The 19,765-nt window shown below is 36.6% G+C and overlaps 1 protein-coding gene across 2 annotated transcripts in view; it reads right to left on the bottom strand.

The window, feature by feature from the left end:
* The window catches only part of RRAS2 (RAS related 2), a 73,912-nt gene that overhangs the window by 31,940 nt on the left and 22,207 nt on the right, over positions 1–19,765 (bottom strand). The window contains exon 1 of one of the 2 annotated variants that reach the window (XM_039251837.1): positions 711–750. The exons of the other annotated variant lie outside the window; for it this stretch is intronic. The gene's annotated coding sequence lies outside the window, so the exon portion shown is untranslated. Of the gene's footprint in view, positions 1–710; positions 751–19,765 lie in introns of those variants that run through there. 2 annotated transcript variants of the gene reach the window in all.

Here is a 19,765-nt window from a genome sequence, read left to right as displayed (position 1 = left end):
CAGAACGGAAGGCCATGTGAAGGCGCAGACGGAGACTAGAGTGATGTGTCCACAAGCCAAGAATCACCAAAAGCTGGGAGAGAGGCATAGAACACAATTCTGTCTCGGAGCCTCCAGAGGAAACTAACTTTGCTGACAACTTGACTTCAAGGTTATGGCCCCCCAAACCGTCAGCAAATACATTTCTGTTGTTTAAAGCTACCAAATTACTGCTCGCTTCCACAGCACATAGACTAAAGCTACCAAATTCATGCTGATTTGTTATAGTAGACCTAGGCAACTAATACACTCATCTATAAAATGTGAACGTCTTCCTTCTTCCTAATAATTTCTGTAGTATTTTATAAGCCCAAGAAAAGTGGGTGAAAAAGAGATTTTTTTTTTTCCTATTCACAGGCTATTAGAACTGAAAAACTGAGCTGCCTTCATAGTACCAGCATTACAAGCTATTGCAAAAAGATATACACAGGCACACGAAGTAAGTTTTCGTTCTCTGGACTAGAAAGATTCAGTTGGCCAACAAAAAGCACAAAAAGTGAAAGAGGGTAAATGGATTTAAGTGGTTAAGTTTGGGGAAGATAATCAAAAAGAAATATAAAGTCTTTAGACTTTAAAACAAATTGTATTATTTTTAGTTTAGTTTTTTAATTACAAAATACAGTCTTATTGTAGAAAATCTGGAAAATCTTAAGAAAAAATGTTAAACTCACCTTTAGGAAATCAAATCCTGTCCCCACAATTTCTCGCCTTAATTGCTCAAATAAGCCCCATCATTACAGGCTTTTGTTTACAATCAAGTTAATACGACAGTTACACAACTATGAAATTGAGAGTCTACAATGGAAATTCTGATCTAATTTTAACATAAGCCTTATAATTGAAACACACAAATGGGAACTACAAGGAGAGGCTATTGTCATGGGGGTTTCCGACAAGGTGCTTTCCCTTGATCATTTTGGGTCCTAAACTGTTCTGGTATCTAATCATAATTTACATATCAACCAAGCCCTTGATTTTAAAAATAATATTTTTAAGTGATGAAAAGCAATAGATGAAGATCAAAATATTAACAAGTTTTTCTCGTTTTTGATTGATCATCTCCCACATTTCACTTTCACTTTATTTTCTCAAAAATAAGTATCAAATAGATGGCACAAAAGGTTGGTAAAAAGGAACAGCTAGCAGCTGCCACAGAATTGTGCAGGCTGAAACACCGAGAATGAAAACTGTTGCCAAACCAAATCTCTGAATGCAGGTTAAATGGGAATAGTTTTGTTAAAAACAAAAATTTCACTAACTCCAGGTACATTTTCAATCTGTTCTGCCATTTAAATATGTTTATTCAAAATCATGCAGCCTCCCCACTCCTTCAGTGTGGGCTGCACACAATGATTTCCTTCCAAAGAATACAATATGGAACACAGAGGGAAAGGAGACTAGTAGCTTCACAGCAGAGAAACCACACACACACTACCTCAGCCAGATGAGTATGGTCAACATCAAGAGGCAGGAATCACATTGACAGTGTACAGCCTTGATGTGATGTGTGATGAAAATAGCACCTTACATCTTTGTCTTCCTCCCTCAAACCCGCAACTCCAGTCTGGTCATGAGAAAAACATCAGACAAATTCCAATAGAGGGGCTTCTATTAAACTTTTGATAAGTTCTCCTCAAAATGGTCAGGGTCACCAAAAACAAAGGAAGTCAGCCAAGAGGAACCTAAGGAAACAGGACAACTACATGTAATGCAGTATCCTGATGGGATCCCAGAACAGAAAAGAGATTATTAGTAAAAACTATGGAAACCTGAATAAAGTATGAACTTCAGTTAATGATAAAGTATCAATATTGGTTCAATAATTATTAAAAGTTTACCATATAACGTAAGAGGTTAATAAGAGAAAAACTGGGTGCTGGGTATATGGACACTGTTTTCTCAGTTTTTCTATAAACCTAAAACTTTTTAAATTTTTTTATTTTTTGAAAGAGAGCGAGCAGGGGAGAGGCAGGGAGACAAAGAGACAGCGAGAGAGAGGGAGAGAGAGAGAAAACAAGAGAGAATCCCAAGCAGGCTCTACAGTGTCAGCACAGAACCTGAAGTGGGGCTCAAACCCATGAACTGTGAGATTATGACCTGAGCCTAAACATTTAGTCAGACATTGAACCCACTGAGCCACCCAAGTGCCCCTAAAACTTTTCTTCAATAAAGTCTATTCAAAAAAATTTACATGAAAATCATTTCCAGAAAAATATTAAGGTATCAAGAGTTTTCTAATCCCCTACATATAAAAGCTATGGAAAAAACTAGGGCCACTAAGCAGTTTCTTCTAGCACTAAGACTACATCTAGATTTTGAGAGACTGATAATTAAGGTACTCAGGGGCAAGATAAAGGGAGTCTAGACCTCGGCTACCTTTCAAGCAAATCAGATAATTTATGGTGATAAGGGTGTGAAAACCCCAAGTCTCATAATCACAGAGCTATTTATAAATATTTTAAGCCAACAAAAATAACAAAAATAGTAATTCAGAAGAAGATTCTTCTAAAGCAGAAACTTCCTGCAGAAGTTTGGCCTTTCTTCCATCACCATGGACTAAAATAAACATTATGTCTCTAAACACACTCACTCCCCATTTCCTCATTTACATAATGAGAAGTGATTCGGTCCAGTGCAATATTCAAAGGATACTCACAAAATAATAGTATACCATAAATAAAAACATAACATTCTTAGCCTTTCACTTCAATGGCATCTGCTAAAAGCAACGAATTCCGGTAAAGTTTACTAATACTGTCACTGAGGTATGCATCAGTATGAAGAGAATCAACCACAAGAGAAAGACAGAATGGGTATGGGGAGGGGAAAGTAGAAGTCACATTTAACTACTTCTCAACATTTACCAGGCCCTCTTCTGAAAACACTTGCCTCCTCCTGCAAAAGTGTCCCGAAGAAACTCTCATTTCAATTAACACTTAATGAGATGACCCTAAAAACTGCTACACTGCAATTCAGCTATAGTGAGGTTGTAAATGCAAGTCAGACACTGGAGATAACAAAAATAAATCAGTAGCAGTTCTTGCCCTCCGGGTGTGCTCACTGTCAAACCCAAGGGCCGGGGTGCGCAAGGCAAGAAACAAATACCATATTTTGTTGACTCCTAGGACGCCATCAATCAATCAGTAGATGCCTCATATTTGCAAAGATATTAAAATAAGAATTTTTTAAAATATATTTTTATTTATTTCTAGGAGAGAGAGAGAGAGAGAGAGACAGCGTGAGCAGGGGAGGGTCAGAGAGAGAGGGAGATACAGACTCTGAAATAGGCTCCAGGCTCTGGGCTGTCAGTCAGCACAGAGCTCGACGCGGGGCTCGAACCCATGAACCGCGAGATCATGACCTAAGTGAAAGTCGGACGCTTAACCGACTAAGCCACCCAGGCGCCCCTAAAATAAGAATTTTTTAATGTCTCAAGGCACCTGGGTGGGTCAGTTAAGCATCCAACTCTTGATCTCAGCTCAGGTCATGAACTCATAGTTGATAGATCGAACCCCATGCTGGACACTGTGCTGATAGTGCTGAGCCTGCTTGGGATTCGCTCTCTCCCTCTCTCTCTGCCCCTCCCCTACTCACACGCTTGCACTCGTTGGCTCTTGTTCTCTCTCAAAAATAAAAAAAAAATTAAAAAGTTTATTAATGTCTTGGAATGGATAAGAATGGATAAGATACTACAGTTTCTGAGTAATAAATGCTAGGGTGAGTTTAGCATAAAGTACTGTGGAGGCAAAGATGTGGATGTACTACCATCTGACGCTATCTTCACGGTGTTGGGGTACAGGGGTCACATGAGCAGTACCACAGCTTGGAATCCTCTAAGTCAATGCAAAATTTATACATCTTGCCAGGAACAAATTTATTCACAAAAGGCAAGACAGACCTGTAAAGATGCAGAATATCTTTATTAATAAAATATTTTAGAGCCAACATGAATAAATTCACACTGACATTTCACTAAATTATTTGGGAAACAAAACTCACAGGTAATTTCTTTATTTCTAAGAAACGTGGTCATTTCATCAACAAGAAACTCAGAGGTGAGAACTTACTAGTTTTTCCTTTTGACCCTGCTCTACAAAACAAATCATAGCAAAGCTTTCAAATGTATGAAGAGAGCAATCATAAACTACATTTCTAAAATGTAGGCACCTGGGAGGCTCAGTCATTTAGCATCTCTCTTTGGCTGAGGTCATGATCTCACAGTTCGTGAGTTCGAGCCCCACACCGGGTGAGTTCAAACCCCTGCTTCCAGTTAGCCCTGCTTTCTCTCTCTCTGCCCCTCACTTACGCCCTCTTTCTCTCTCAAATAAACAAGCAAATAAATAAAGTGGAATCAGGCCATTTTCAGAGATAGCAGGAAGAACAAAATCAGTTTCATGTTCTTTCCTTCAGTTAGGACTAACACTCTAGGACAGGAAAACCCTGTCTTTGCCAACTCCTTAAGGCCATGAACCTAAACCCTAGAGAAATATTTGTTAAATGAATGAATCACTATCCTAATAAATTCCATTTGGACGTTCACTTCTTTTGACACTAGAGTGCCCAGGGATGAAATGGCATCTGTTCAGTTAGGCGTCCTGAGAAGCAAAACCCTTGTTTCACAGCAGTATTCCTGTACCTAACCAACAGGGTTCTCACCCGTTCTCCCAGGACAAGCTTCCCTGCTGTGGTCATCGCAAAAGAGCCAGACTCAGCCAGGCCATAGAACAGCTAAGACAAAAGAAGTGTTTCCTGGGGAAAGCAGACAGTGTACTGTAAAGACAACCCAAATACAGATCTTCTATTGATTCTTTCAGTCCCCACTTTTGAGGCTATTCAAAAGTAACTATAAATGAGATTTGCAGAAAAATTAAGTTTTACATTTCAAACTCGTTCAGGGACACATACATCAGGTGCACATTCAGTCATATGTATTGATTTGGCAACAATACCTCTACAGAGTTTATCATGTGCCTGGCACTAAGTACTTTGCATACATTAGTTCACTGAAACCTCACAAGAAGTCCATGAAGTAATAAGTGCTCATTATTTGTCTCCATCTTTCAGGTGAGGAAAAGGAGACATAAGAGGTTCAGTAACTTGCTCAAAGCCACAGGCAATAAGTGTTAAAGATTGATTCCAAGCAGTCTGGCTCGATTATGTGCCCCCAAACCACTACATTACACTGAGAGCTACCTTCAGAAAACAAAATAAATGTATTACCTCTATTTTCTCTGTATTTATGGAATACAATGTCCAGACCTCAAATCCTCCCCACACATCTCAGTCAACCCTGACACTGGTAACAAGCTGGCCAGTAGACAAAGAAGTGTTTCCTAGGTATGTGACTATCACCAGCATTGCAATAAACACAGATATAAAACTATCCAGACTCCCTTCCACCTTCTAAGAGCACAGATAACTGCAAGTTCACCATACATAATGATTTCTCCTTCCCCTTTAAAGTGTTATCAAAATATCTCATACCCAATACTAAACTGATAAAAGGTCCTGATGGTACCCAAGACTTATGGTAGAAAGATACAAATAACAGTTTTATTTTTCCAAGTACAAAATGATTCTGCAAGCAAAACAATAGAAACCTGCAGGATAAACTAGCAAAAAAAGATGCAGTAGAACTCAACACGACAAGATAGAGAGTTCGTTCCATTCAACCCATACGGAGTCTAAGATCTCACCTTAAATAAAGGCACTCACAGTAAGCAAGCTGTCAACCCAAAAGAGGAAAACAAAGAGCTTACTAGAGAAATGATAAGAAGATTATAAAATACTAGACAACTCAACTGTAATCATGTTACATATATACAACAAATTAATCACTATACAAAATGTTTAAAGAACAAGAAATGATGGGGGCGGGGGTAGTCACAGTGTGAAAATATAAAGATGAGTTAAGTAAAGGTCTTCCTGCATAATTCATTTATTTAGTTGTAGCACACTGTCTACTCACTCCATCCCACAAAAAAGCCACATTCATTTGAGGTCATTTTACCTCTTGCTATTTCCTCTGCAGTGAGTCTGCAAAGTTGTGAGGCATGGTAGTGATCCTACTCATTGAACAGAAAGCAATTGAGTGAAACATACAAGCAACCAGACCTCTGGCACCCTGTAAAACCACAAGAGAGCAAGATCTTTTTTCCCCCCATGTTCTAACACATTTTTCAAAGTATTTTTCTTAAGCAGTAGTATACCCTGAATGATTGCATGCTTGTCTAAAGTCACATGCTCTCTACCTAAAGTCAAGTCAACTGACACTGAAACTGGAGATTAAGTCGAAAATTTTAAATGGGCTTCATTAAGCAACGCTCATTTACTTGCTCACTTCACTAATTTCAAACTATAAACAAAAGCAACGGAAAATTTTTCCTCTAGAAACTCATTCATACTTAGTCTTCAAAGTTAAACTTCAGGTTGGCCCAGAGATTTGCCTTAATCAATTTTTTACTGCTTTCAGGAAAACTTATGTAAAAAGCAGAGTAAAGGAATTTTTATGAAAGGCACTCAATATAGTGTGTTTATATAAAATTGCACTAAACACTAAATAATTTAAATTTATTTCAAAATTTATTTTTCAAAACCCTAAAAGCAGTTATGAAAAGAAACAGATATATATGGGAAAACTTTGAAAATGAATTAATCTTCATAGTAACTTAAGCAACATAATGATAAAAGATAAGCTGATTGTAAAGAACTAAATACAGGTCAATACTTTTAAACCTTTGAGGACTCTCCATACCATCTCCCCTTCTAGCATAAAAGAACTAGCTATAGCTGGGAGCAAATTATATATTTTCTCAATACATTTCTCTTGGTGGAAAGGGGTAGAATGGGGCAGGGACCTGTGTAAGGATGGCACTGAAGTCCCTTATTCTTTACACTCACTCTCTGACGAATGATTAAAAAAGTCCCAAAATACCTCAAGTCCCTGTGAGGGGTAGGGGTGGAACCTAAATCTATTTGCTATTTCTGCCCTGTCCTGTATTCTGGGTGCACCTTTGTTTGATCACTCAGGTGTGAGCAGGAATAGGGAGAGATCAACTCGCTAGAAGACCCACTTTTGCCCACTTCAGCCTGGTTGGAAGGATCCTTCTTAATGACCAAAATCTCAGAAATAGCTCCCTTCCCTCCCACCCACCCCCAACTTGCTTCTGGCCCAAAGCTTAGTCTCTAATTGAAATTCTGACTCAGTCCTGAAGTTCTGCCTTTCCTGTGTTTTCTTATCAGTAAGACCTCCCTACTCTCATTTGAGCTAACCCCTGTTTAGGGACAGAATAATTAGATTGTCTGAATTGGGGCGCCTGGGTGGCTCAGTCAGTTGGGTGTTGTCCATCCTAAGCTCAGCTCAGGTCACCATCCCAGGGTGGTGGGATTGAGCCCACGATGGGCTCTGTGCTGAGTGTGGAGCCTGCTTGGGATTCTCTCTCCCCCCTTCTGCCATGCTCACACTCAGAAGGAGGGAAGGGAGGGAAAGGAGGGAAGGAAGGGAAAAAAGGGAATCCTGAATAGTCCTAGGACCATAAAAAAAAAAAATTAAGAAACAAAAGAACCTTGCTACACATATACAAAAATCAGGTCCAGAAATGGTAATGGCCAGTTCTGCCAAACATTCAGGGAGCAGGTGACTGCAGTAGTACAGATTCAGAGAACATGAATGGAGGAAATACTCGTCAATTCATGAGGCATGTATAATCTAGATACCAAAATCAGACAAGGACATTAGGGAAAATGAAAATTATAGGCCAACTTTAAAAAAAAAAAAAGAAAGAAAGAAAGAAAGAAAATTATAGGCCAACTTCACTAAAATATAAATGCAAAAAAAAAAAAATCAGAAGCCCATAAACAAAATATTAGCAAACAAAATCCAATAGTATGTAAACAAGAATATACATTATGACCAACATATTCCAGGAATCCAGGAACAGGATACATAGGTTTGTTTTTTTTTAAGTTACAAATATAATTCACCATATGAACAGGTTAAAGGAAAAGTAACATGATCATAACAGACACAGGAAAAGCATGAGAAAATGTCACATCTATCTTAAAAATAGCAAGTGGGGCTAGAGGGAACTAAAAACCTGCAGAAACACTTTTTTAGCAATGAAACTTTAAAAATCATGAACGAGAAAGAATGTCCACTATTTTATTTATTTATATTATTTACTATTCATTTTATTATGTTCATTTAACATTATATTTGAAAGTCCTAACTAATGCAATAAGAAAAAATAGAAGAATTAAAAACAAATTATTTGATGACGGGTGTATTGATAATCTGAGGACAGATTTTTGCAAACAGAATTCTACAAGGTGTTTGGATACAAAAATGTATATAATGACCCCCAGGATCTCCTCCCAAAAGAAAGCCATTTCTGTATACAAGCCATTACAAAACTTAAACCAAAAAGAAGATACCATTTACAGTAGCAACAGTAAATATACAGCAACTAGGAGTAAATCTAATAAAATATATTCTAGACCTTTACGGAAAGAAGTAGCTTTAAATAAAGGCCGGAGCACCTGTATGGCTCAAGTCAGTTAAGCATCCAGCTCTTGATTCATCTCCGGTCATGATCTCACGGTCATGAAATCAAGTCCTGTGCTGTGCATGCAGCCTGCTTTGGATTCTCTCTGCCCCTCCACATCCTTCCCCCCCCCCACCCGCCGCACATACATACACACACACATCCTCTCTCTCTCTTTTTCATTCTGTCTAAATAAATAAACATGTAAAAATGAAGGCAGGCAGGCAAGCTACTGGGCAGCTGGCCAGCCAAAGGCAGGGGGAGATATATATGACATGAAAGCATTCTATGTTCATGGACAGAATTGTCAAAATGTGAATTTTCCTTTATAGGATACAATCTAAAATAAATAAACCTATTGGGTTTATCATTGAATTTGACACAACCACAAGATGGTTGTAAAATTTATAAACAGGAAAAATACCCAAGAAATTCTTTCCAAGAGTAAGCTCCATGAGAATCTTTTGCTTTGTTCAGTGCGGTTTTGCCAGCACTCATACAGTTCCTAGCACACAGTATTGGCCACAAATATTCATTCAATGAAATTTTTATTGAATGAACACAGCAGTGAGGCTTGTCCTAACCACTTATAAAATTAAGAAAGAATGAAACACACACATGAATAGGCAAAAAGACTAATGGAACATAATAAATGGCCCCCAAAAGTCCACGTACTGCATATGAAATGTAACATACAAAGAAGTGCAGATCATAGGAGAAGGATGCACTAGTCAATAAATGGTGCTGGAACACCACTTATGGATAGGAGAAGAGTGGGACGGGGAGGCAGGAATTCTAAAGGACCCATAAATCTATTAATGAAGCCTGCATTATCCCTAGAACCTCTCTAGAAAAGTCTCACAAATTCCTATTTTCTAGGTATATTTAGATGTTATTCTATCTGAAATATATACATATATTGCTTTACCTAAAACAGTAATGCTTAATGATGTGCTTACTATTAGTTATTATTACATCTGAGTGCTCAAACATACCTTGATGGAAAGCCTTGCTTCAACCACTTCCTAGCTTTGTGACCATGGAGAGGTTATTTGATGAGCTTCATTTCACTCATCTACAAAATGAGCTTACACAAATAGGACAACAAAGTGGTTGAGTTTTTTTTTTTTCCAATCCTGTTAGGTTTTGTTTTTTTATTTTAGAATGCCAGTAAGTTTATAGATTAGCTTTTAGAATTGACAGAATTTACATCTTCAAATCCAGGAATATAGTATGCTTTTATATTTAAGTCTTCTATGTGAACCACAGTAGCATTTTTAGGTTTCCTGATAGAAATGTTACATATTTTGTTTGGTGTGTAAAAGAACTTTTTGCTTGCTGTCATACAAGGGGTCTCTTCTTCCATTCTATCTTCTATTTGGTCTGTAAAGTGATCATTTTTACATAGAATACTACTGTGCCATATGGAACAGAGTAGGGATTGAAGAAGCAGCAGCAACTGATCCCACTTTGAGAGAGAATGGAGTTTAGAATTTCACTAGATGTCTCTCCATCTACTGACACAAATTTAAGACTTTCTGTCTGGGAATATTATAGAAAACCATCCAGCAAAACATTAACATATTAGAACCTCTACAACATAATTTGGTTTTCTTTCCTTGAACAGTACTAAACGTGACCTTATTATCCCATGGCATGGAACCCAAAGATAGTAGTGAAGGCTTCAATAGAAATGTACAAATCTGAAAATCTCAGGGCATATACCTAATGCTTTATCTTTAACAAAATGAGGAACAGTGACAGCTTGAAACTACAACTATACAGCTTCTAAAATGCTATTATATAATTTGTAGCATTTTGTATATTGAATTTTCTGTGCCAAGAAGCAATTAACTGACAGATGCTTAAATTTTATTTAAATTATCAAGTTTCACTCATTCTGAAATTTGTTTAGTGCTTTTGAAAACTAAACAATGGTGTAAAAAAAATTTAAAGGGTAAAAGCTCTTTATCTTTACTCCCATTCACATAACAAAATCAAGGAGTTCCAATTCAATTTAGGACATAGTTTCCAGTAAAAGTAAAATGTATGAACTTCCTATGTTTAGCCCCCCAGAACTGCCCCTTCTGTACCTCTTTTGTGTTTTCCACAGCTGCCCTCATCTGAATCAGATTCCAACTTGAGTCCCAAATGCCTGAATGTCAGTTCCATATCCTCTGAGCACTCAAGCCCTTGCTTTGTAAGTATACTACTTTGAACTTCTCATTGTAATGTTGTTCCACAAAAGCACATCGTCATTATTTCTCGTTTGGGGGGGGGGGGATACATAGGGCTCTCTCTCCATCAGTATTTTCTGTTCCTTCTCTTTACAGTCCTTGGCACAAAAGTGCTCAATGGATACTACTGGCTGACATCCAATCCTAGCCATCTACAGAAACTAAATATTACACTATTATGGGATCCAAGGCATTTGAAAGAATACTGTAGCATCCACTACCCGATTTATGTTTAGCCTTTAGCAGTGGAGTAAAGGCAAGCTACAAACATAAAATTCATGTTTAAAAAAAAAAAAAAAGAAGTCTGTCCCCTACTGGGGGTGGGAGGGTGGGGACACAGAGCAACCAAGCAGTTGAAATTCATGTCATATCTTACATAATTTAAATGTTAAGCAGAGAAAACAAACATTGCAAATCTATTCAAAGTATGATTTAGCTTTTTAGCTCAGCTGTGGAAAACTAGGCATTCATCTGTTAAAGAAAAAAACAACTCAGATAAGGCAGAAATACCAAAAACCAATTAATACAAATTAAGTCAAAACAACAGTGGAGTTTTAAGACATACTATGCATGCATGAGTTTCATTATACAAGATGTTATAGTTAAAATATCACTAAATGTACTCAAAACGATATGTAAAAATAAAAATAGCTGAACAAAGGGTGGTCAAACCTCAAAACAAGTGCTATAACCACCACCCAAAAATGCAAAATAGAGGAAGTGGTCTTTTTCAGAGTTTAAGAGGGAAAGAAATTCTCATTATATCTAACTTTATTCCACTGGGGAAGGGAGTCCCACAGAGGAAAATCAGTTTCATGCTCTTCCTGTGTGTTTAAAGGAAAAACTACAACTTTGCTGTTACTAACATTAAAAAAGGCAAGCAGTATTGTGTTAGCATCAGAAACATTTTTATCAGGACTAGCAAAACTTAATTTGCACAAACTGCAAAATCAGTTTGCAATAGTTTGCACATACGTACACACACACACACACACACACACACACACACACACACACACCCTAAAAGAACCCCAGAAGGCTGTGAGGATTAAACTTTTACTCCAAGAGAGTAACTGATTATCTTACCAATTTTCATTTGATTTCATTTGAACGTCATCAGTAACATTGCTGCTAGAATATGAATTCATGCAATAAAACCCAAACAATATAAATTCTCCCCTAATTAACCAATCTCTAAATGCTTTAGGGAAAGAGAAAATGTGCACTACATACTTTCAGTGTCTTCCACCTAGCTCTTCATAGATTCACATGCATTCTGGTCCAGAGCCACAACTCATGAGAAAAAAAACTCATGGATGAAAAGGTGACTTCTCCCTACCCACACTACAGGTAATGAATATAAATGCTGCTTCTTAAAAGTCACTGTAAAATAAACTAAAACACTGGTCAAACATGAGAAAGTATGGAGGGAAAAATACAAAGAGGCCAAACTAGTAACTGTGATCAAGTGGCTTTATTAGAAAAGAAGAAGCTCAACAGGATTTATGTCTATTTTATAAGGTTTATATTTTAAGGTTCATTTATTTTGAGGGAGGAGGGAGCGTGAGTGGGGGAGGGGGAGAGAACAGGGAGAGAGAGAGAGAATTCTGAGCAGGCTCCACATTGTCAGTGCAGAGCCCAACACAAGGCTCAAACCCACAAACTATGAGTTCATGACCTGAGCCGAAATCAAGAGTCCTACACTTAACACACTGAGCCACCCCAGCACCCCAGGATATCTTTTAAATAAAATCTAACAATGTGGTGCTTAAAAGGCTAACAACAAAAGGGGCAGGGGCAAAAAAAAAAAAAAAAAAAAATGCATCAAATTGAGTCAACAGAAGAAATCAAGTATGAAAACATCAATACTGAAAATGGTAAAATTTATTTGGCAAGAGCTACAGCCAGATTTTTAAATGCCATTATGAAATAATGGCAACAATATTATTTAGGCAACAAAAAGTATGAATCGGTGCAAGAACTATTAGAAGCACTGGAAGTTGAAAAAATATTTTGGCATGTAGTCAAAAATATAGGACACAAAGCACGTAAGATTAATGAAGGTTCAGTGTACATCAACCAAATTTTATCCTTTAAAGCAGAGGCAGATTTGCCACAAAATGAATGAAGATTAGGCCCTGATGTCCTTCACTTACGCGAATGACTTCTTTTCTCATTCTAAATAAATATCCATCTGTGTTTACAATTCTGTAGCCTCTTTCTTAAAGGGGGAGGCCAAAACTACACAGGCTTTGTACCCCTCAATATTTGAAACACATCTTCTCTAATGTCCAAAAATTCTAGATCCCTAGCCGGAATGCTAAAAATAGAACAAAAGAGCAGAAATCAACCAAAACTTAAATTCTGAATGTGTTCATCAAAAGGAAAAAACAAAGCAGTAAAATATAAAGCTTTAGAAAACGATTACTCAAAGGAAGACAGAACATAATAATCAAGGATAAATACAACGATCTATCAATTGACAGCACCAACAACTTAAGAACTAATACTTTGGGATGGGGGTGGAGACTATTCTAGAAAATCTAAATAAGTACCACTAGGCAAGAATGGCTTAGTCATCTTAGGTTCTCTGAAAAAGAGGCAGTGTGTTGGCATTTGGTAGCACTCAAAAAAATGTTCAGAAAATACATATATTCAAGAGATGAAGCCTGTAACAAAAATAAGATAAAGATACTCTTATACACAGACATATAATACAATTAAAAAGCTTCATTATGGTAATATTTTTACAAAGTTTAAACAAGAAAAAACATAATTATATACAAAGCTGTTATTTCAAAAACTAGAGAAGTGAATTAACAGAAGATAAATGGACAAAACTGTCTAAGAACAATGAACAAAATGAGAATCTGGAATAATGACAGTGATAAGTTCAGATTTTTAAAATGAATGCAAAATTTTAAAAACTCTTGAAATATGTGAAGACAACTACGCCATCTCATTCATTCTACAAGACAAATATGATCTTGATCACAGGTTTTATGTACCCAGAAAAGAGAAATAAAACACAACACCCATACAATACAATTAAAATAAACCAGAAACTGACCAGGTAAAATGATAGTATATATAACTCTTCAGTGTACTAATATACCCTAATGAAGTTATGTACATCCTATGTACTTCTTACCAATTCAACATCAAGGGATACCACTAATAATGGCCTAACAATAACAAACAGATGCCAAAGAGCATCTGATAAAATTACATTGCTAATAACAACATTAAATAAAAACACTCATAGGACACTTACTTAACATAACTTAATCCAAAAAATTTTAAGTTTTTTATATAAAATCAGAAGCAAAACAAGGACATCTACCACATTCATTTTGATTTTAACTATTTTGTTATTTTTAAAGTTTAAAAGTTCTGGCCAAAGGAATACATCTATAGATACAGGATATAAATATTAAACCGGAAGAAATATGTATAGAAACAGATGTTATGGACTTATGGTGATCATTTCCCAGTATATGTAAATATTGAATGGTTATGTTGTACACTTGAAACTAGTATGTTATATCTCCATTATATCTCAACAAATAATACATAATAATATAGTATATAACATTATATATATAGTAAACAGAAAGACACAAAAAGGCAAGGAGAAAATATTTACAATACATATAGCTGACAAAGGACTTGTACTCCAAATGGAAGAATCCTTGCAACTTAGTAACAAAAGCAACCCAATTTTTTAAAAAAGACAAAAGATTTTAAAAGGGGCAATATGTACATAAAAAGATGTTCAACGTCATTAGAGCAAAGCAAATTAACACCACAAATAGAATGCATCTTCTGACTGATGTGTAATATCACTACACATCCAGTAGACTGGCTAAAATATGCTGGTTAAGAACCCAGAATGGAGGCACCTGGGTGGCTCAGTTGGTGAAGAGTAGACTTTAGCTCAGGTCATGACCTCACGGTTCGTGGGTTCGAGCCCCGCATCGGACTCTGTGCTGACAGCATGGAGCCTGGAGCCTGCTTCAGATTCTGTGTCTCCCTCTCTCTCTTCCCCTCCCCTGCTCATGCTCGCTTGCGCGCGCGCTCTCTCTCCTCTCTCTCTCAAAAATAAATAAAAACATTAAAAAAAAAAAAAAACCAGAATGACTGGTATTTCCATACATCTTACGTGGGAATAGAAACTGGTACAACTATTCACAAGAAACTGCCAAACTGCATTCCAAAGTTAATGACTTTATGACCTTACCATATGACCTAATAATCCACAACTTGGGTTTTGTTTTAAGTTTTACTTATTGGGGAAGGGGGGGGGGCGGAGGAAGGGGTAGAGAGTGAAGGAAGGGCAGAAAGGGAGAGAGAATCTGAAGCAAACTCCACACTGTCAGTACAGAGCCCAATGTGGGGTTTGAACACATGAACTCATGAGATCATGACCTGAGCTGAAATCATGAGTCAGAGGCTTCACTGACTAAGCCACCCACCCAGGCACGTCTCCACAACTTGGTTTTAATCCAAGAGAAATGAAAATATAAATCCATATAGTAACATATAATATATGAATGTTCACTACAACTTCATTCATAATTTCTAAGAACTGGTAACAACCCAAATGTTCCATCAACAAGTAAATAAATTATGGTATATCTATAGTATGGAACACTACCAAGCAACAAATAGGAGCTACCAAAACAAGCAGTATCATGGATGAATCCCAAAAATGTGCAAAGCAAAAACATACCAGACAAGAAAAGGGTATATATACTGTGTAATTACAGGATATAAATTCCAAAATAGGCAAAATTAAATTATAGTAATTAAAGTCAATATATATGGTTACCTTTGGAGGACACTAATTGAAAATGGACACAAGGGACTTTCTTGGGGTATTAATTAAAATATTCTTTAACTTGCTTGTGGTCATGGCTACATAGTTTTGACATACAAATTTGCCAAAACTCAACTAATACACTGAATATAGTTGCATTTTATATGTGGTTCTGACTCGAGAATGAAAATGAGAAGGAATAGAAAGGATAAGGAGGCATATCAAGGACCTTTTTATTTTACATGCCTTTGTATTGCTTTCATCCTTGCGCACAATAAGGTAAAAAAAAAAAAAAAACACTTATTTTTAATGAAATTTTCACTGATGTTTCACTTTGGGGTTTTTTTTTGGTTTGTTTTTTTTTGGGGGGGATGTTGAGAAAGGGAGCGAATAGAGGAGGAGCAGAGGAAGAGGGGAAGAGAGAGAATCCCAACCAGGCTCCAAGCCCAGCACAGAGCCCAACTGGGGGCTTAATCTCACAAACCATGAGATCATGATCTAAGCTGAAATCAAGAGTTGGACCCTTAACCAACTGAACTACCCAGGTGCCCCTCACTTAATTTTTCAATCAATTAAAAGAAAATCATACATACATTATCACTGGAGCAAAACAGAAACCAAGACCTAAATCTCTTATAAAAGACATAAGAAAATCTGGTCACAGAAAAATAAAGAAGTGCACATCAGATTTTTAAGAAAATGTTTTTCTAAGCTTTAAGTAATAAAAGAAGTCTTGAGTTTAGTCTACTATGTTTGCCACATAACAGAGAAACTAACTGAAGTAAAAGATATACAGAGGCTTTTTCTATCAATTAGCAAATTTATTTACAACTTTCTAATTGTAAAATAATGACCACTATAGAAAACTTGTAATAGTACAAATAAAACAACTCCATATTTGGATCTCTTTCTTCCCATTGTCTTTTCTATTATTTTAAGGATGAAAATCAGGACAAGACTTACACCATTTTATATTTTTTCTTTGTGTAAATTATAGTGTAAGAAATTTTCTGTTTCATCATATATAATCCTAAAATCATTTTTCATAGGCTGCATTGATCTGCTTTATGTCCACTGGAAGAATGAACTATATTTTAACCATTGGCCTATTTAGGACAATTATAGCATGTCACTATTATAAATCATGTCACAATAAATCTTTGTAAAGCGATCTTTATGGTTCTTACTCATTTCCTTAGTAAAAATCCCTGGAGGTACACTTCTCAAGTCAAAGGATAAGGCTAGACTATTGATAAAGTACAAGCTGTACTCTAGAAAGCTATTGGTCACCAACTGTATTCCCTTAAGACTGCATTCAGCAGCACTGAAGTGTCTAAAATTCTTTTTCCCTATTACAGGATATATTATAAGTGCAGTGAAGAAAATCCTGACAGAGGAAAAAAAAAAAAGAAACCAAAAATAAAAATCATCCAGAAATGTTTACTCTTGAGTCCTTTTTTACCCTATGCATATGTAACTAAACTTGTTCTGTATACGGTTTTATAGCCTATTTTCCTCCCCTCCTTGCTGAGGTGTCTCAAAATTAATTTTAATAACACCAGCCATTACTCAATCCATCTTTATCACTGACCACATAAACCACTTCGAAAATGTTAGCAGAAGTAACATTATTTACGATATATCTAAATCTTCTACCATATAGTAAATTACTGTATCAGGAAAAACTCCTTAAAATATAACTACTGGATCATAATATATGAAATTTAAGGCTTAATTCAGCATTTGCATTTATGATTTCAGGAGCCATGTAAGAGAGTATCCTTATCCCTACACTTTTACCTACAATAGGTAACCTTTAATTGATCTTTGTCAATGGATGATTTAAAAACGGTTTATTTAGCCCTCTTTTTTTGCTGCTCAGATAATTTAAAACATTCACTATATTTTGTTTTTTAATTGCTCATCCTATTGTCATTTTTTTCTTTTAGCATATAAGAACTACTGTATCATCAGCAAATTTTTAAAAAATTTATTCAATTCTGACAAACCCCTAATGTAACCTATTAAAAATTACTAATTTGGGTAAAAATTTATTGAAAAGCACTTATGTACATCTAGATTATTTTGCCTATTTCTGAGACTCCCATCAAGCTTTCCCTTGTTTCTAAAATGTCTCCTCAACCCTAATCACAGAATGTAAAGATATATTCTTTCCACCCTTTCAGGAGAACAAAAAAAATAATCACTAACTTGCTCAGCTTTTGATGCTTCAGTTTGTGCTCTAGATTCAATCTTCCACTTTATCAAAGCTCCTTGCCACCAACAGTACCTTCCTTCTCTGGTGTATTTCCTATCATATTAGCTCTTCTTCAGCATATAAGTAAGAATTTTTTATTTTAAAACACATGTACCCCAGGGACACCTGGGTGGCTCAGTTGGTTAAACGTCTGACTTCAGCTCAGGTCATGATTTCACAGTTCAGTTCATGAGTTAGAGGCTCACCTCATCGAGGTCACAGCTGTCAGTGCTGAGACAGCTTTGGATCCTCTGTCCCCCTCTCTCTTCTCTGTCCCTTCCCAGCTCACACTCTGTCTCTCAAATATAAACAATCATTTAAAAGAAAATTTAATAAAATTAATAAAACACATGTACCCCAGTTTTTACCTTCCTTCTTTCTCCTCCATCAGTATTTTTCTTAACCTCCCATTCAGTATAATCTGGCTTCTATTCCTACCATCCCACTAACACTGCCTTCTGTGATTTATTTATCACCAATATTAGGATTTTCACCCTTGGATTACTTAACCAATCTAACACATGTGATCCTGCTCAACACTCAACATTTCTCGAAGCTCTCTTCTAGTTTCTGCAATACCTAACACAGTTTTTGTCTCTAGCTGTCCGGTGGGTTCTCTTGAGTCATTCTCTTCCCTTTCTTCCTCCTATCCTCTTTTCAATGGCAGCCTTCCAGAGCCATGTTGACCTCCTGCACATAGTAAGCCTCATCTACACAAGCTACCCTCAACAATCATCTATCACTTTAAATTCCCAAATCGATCTCTCCTCCCAGATCTCTTTCCTACGCTACTTTTCAGGTTATAAACAGGAATAATACGTGCCTTCACATAGCTGCCTCTGAAGCACCTCAAACAATAGGTACAGGGCTGAGCTAATTATAAAATCAAGTTGACTGGCATAAGTATTTGCAATGTGAATCAAGAGGCATAAAAATATTAATCTATTCTTAAGCTAATAATCTAAAGTCCCCCATCCCATTCACACGGCCACCAGCAAAGTCCCAGTAGGAAGTCTAGCACTGCACTCTCAAGGCTATAAATGCCCCATTAGGATGATGTCAGAATGCCAAGCAGGGAGCTAGGGCTTTCATCCCTACCAGTCAGTAACGATCTTGTCTCCCCGAACAGTGTCAATGGAGATTATGTGGGGAAGCCTGGACTTCCCCCCAGGAGTAATATGGGAAGTAATATTGAGCCACCTCAGGTTGCCATGGAGGCTCAAGCTCTACCTGGCAGTAATAAGGCAGCACCTCCACCTGCCTTTTCCTGCCAGAGACTAGTTTAAAAAGTCAGCTAAGATAAATGGTTTAAGATTCAAAGACTCAGAACAAAGTATAAAAATATGTAAGAGTTCAATTAGAAAATCCAAAAACTGTTATGATGGGTGTTCTATGTAAGTGATGCATCACGAAATTCTACCCTGAAACCAATACTGCATCATACATTAACTTACTAGAATTTAAATAAAAATTTGAAAAATAAATCCAAAAACCAGGAAGATCTCAAACAGAATGACAAAAATAACCAAAAGATACCAACATCAAGATGACAGAGATGTTAGAATCATCTGACAAAGGCAATAAGGCAGATGGTCTTGATAAAATATCCAAGCATGTTTGAAGTAAACGGGGGAAAAAGTCTCAAATATCAAAATCTCAACAAACAAATATGCTTTAAAGAACCAAATGGACTTCTTACTTGACACATCCCCAAAAGCAAGGGAATCAAGAGCAAAAATAAACTGTTGGGACCTCATCAAGATTAAAAGCTTCTGCACAGCCAAGGAAACAACCCAGAAAATTAATAGGCAACCAACGGAATGGGAAAAGATAGTTGCAAATGACATATCAGATAAAGGGTTAATATCCA

Source organism: Hyaena hyaena, unplaced genomic scaffold (assembly GCF_003009895.1).
Source record: "Hyaena hyaena isolate Hyena2069 unplaced genomic scaffold, ASM300989v1 scaffold_401, whole genome shotgun sequence".
Taxonomy (NCBI): Eukaryota; Metazoa; Chordata; class Mammalia; order Carnivora; family Hyaenidae; genus Hyaena; species Hyaena hyaena.
The sequence above is the reverse complement of the archived record's forward strand: the minus strand, read 5'-3'. Positions and strand labels throughout refer to the sequence as shown.